This window comes from Plectropomus leopardus, chromosome 3 (genome assembly GCF_026936395.1).
Source record: "Plectropomus leopardus strain MGB_pleo_1.0 chromosome 3, ASM2693639v1, whole genome shotgun sequence".
Taxonomy (NCBI): Eukaryota; Metazoa; Chordata; class Actinopteri; order Perciformes; family Serranidae; genus Plectropomus; species Plectropomus leopardus.
In genome coordinates, this window is record NC_142178.1 from 40,993,054 (window position 1) to 40,995,000 (window position 1,947).

Consider the following 1,947-nt stretch of genomic DNA (forward strand, 5'->3'; position numbering starts at 1 on the left):
CTCCTCCTCCTCCTCCCAGCGGCGGCAGCAGGTGCTCCGCTCCGTCTCTATTCCCGGAGAGACCGCCTCCATTTTAGCACCGACAGCCGGCGCAGCAGCAGCGGCTCGCAGCGGACTCAGCGGCCGGCGGAGGGACACCTTCCTGCGGCGGGATCCCCTCTGAGCGCCGGGGGCGGCGGTGATCGGTCGGGCCTGAATCAGCCTTTTCTGCGGGATGGCGGCGCTGCGGCAGGACGCGGCCGGGGCGGCGCTGGATCAGTGAGGATTTAACGGCGTTTTTCTGCGGTGAAATCTCGTCGATTCGGCGGCGGAGGAGGATCGGCTTCCGGTGGTCAGGTACCGGCTTTGTTCTAATTGGGTTTATTGATTACCGGGCTTTGTGCGCTCGTAAGGCGGCTTTGTTTGATCTCCTCAGCGGGTCGATTAGCGGCGCGCAGGCCGCTGCTGCAGCCTCTCCGGCGGCCTGCCAGCGGCCCGGCGCGCCGTGTGCACCCGGACAGCATCCATCAGCCTCCGGGCGGCTCCGTGCTGTGGCGGCGGGGAGGGAGGGGGTGCCCGGTTATATAATATGTGCGCAGAGGACACACCGACCGTCCGTCCGTCCGCCGCTGCGATGTGATTTCACCGGTGACGGACCGACGGACGGACGCCTCATTTCACCGCAGTGAAGCGTCTGAGCCCCGCAGATTTCTGCGGTGTTTCTGTGACATTGTGTCCGGCCGGAGGCGGCGGAGGCCGGACTGCAGGTGCAGCAGGGCCGCTGCTCCGTCCAGGAGACACGGGGACAACAAAAACACCGTCAGCGTGTGAGACAAAAACGCGCTGTAATATCAGTATTTTTATATTTCACCTGAGGAAATCACACCTGACGCCATCAGCGGCGTTTTTAATCTTTATTAACCCCACAAACACTCAATAAAAGGATGCAGCGTCATAATTTAAGGTGAGAGTGCAGGTGAAGACGCTGCTGTCCTGCTGTGGTTCATGCTGTGGTTCGTGCTGTGGTCCAGGGCCGTGTCCAGGGTCTCAGGACAGAGGGGGCTCAGACGGACCCCTGCAGCTCAGGGCTCCTAAATTCTCAATGATTTTTGTCAATGTTTTTTTAACTGTAGAAAATGCAAATGATTTTTTGATTTTTTTCCCTCAGATTTCTTGGTATATAAAATAAATAAAAACAAAACAATAAAAACAACAACAGTCTGTGAGAAATAAACACGCTTTGACATTAATATTATTAGATTTCACAAGAAATGTTGTGAAAAACACACGTGACATCATCAGCAGTAATTTAATCATTAACTCTATAAAAGTATAAATAAAAGGATGCACCTTGGTAACTTCAGCTGACACAAACACTCTTCAGTGTGACTGTTCTTCATATAAAAACATGAAACATATTAAAGTGTCATTAAATCAGTAAATTTCACGTCTTTGCTCCTCACTCTTCACCTCTTCGTTTTTTGCTCCGTATTGACAGTCTCTGCTGTTTCTCTGTCGTTTTAACCCTTTAAAACAAAGTTTCAAAAACACAGGAAGCAAGACGTTTCCCCAAAAATTTAGCAAGAAATTAGTAAAAAAATTCCAAGAAATTTACCTGAAAATAAATAAAGAAAATTCCCTCAATAAAGAGGATTGTGTGGAATGAATGAATGAAGTGAAACAGACGCAGAATTTATCACAAAAACATAAAATCAGACATTTTGTCCAGATAAATGTGGGATTTACTGTCGCTGCTGAAAGAATAACAGTCTCTCAGGTTTTCCAGGGTCATGGAAAACCTGGAAAAGTCATGGAATTAAGTTGTGTCCAATAAAAATTAAAAAATATATATATATTGTGTCCAAAACAATTTGAAATATACAATTAAGAGAATTGTAAGCACAGTTTTCTGGACATGTGTCCCACGTTTTTGAGCTTGTCTTATAATCCCATCAACACTTTGTTTTG

At 48.2% G+C, this 1,947-nt stretch overlaps 1 protein-coding gene across 5 annotated transcripts in view; it reads left to right on the forward strand.

Annotated features, from left to right (window-relative positions):
• The window catches only part of LOC121942136 (mechanosensitive cation channel TMEM63B-like), a 33,009-nt gene continuing 31,062 nt past the window's right edge, over positions 1–1,947 (forward strand). For 3 of the 5 annotated variants that reach the window (XM_088075062.1, XM_088075063.1, XM_088075066.1), the window contains exon 1: positions 1–336. The gene's annotated coding sequence lies outside the window, so the exon portion shown is untranslated. The remainder of the gene's footprint in view (positions 337–1,947) is intronic. The other 2 variants (XM_088075064.1, XM_088075065.1) reach the window with 2 other exon arrangements.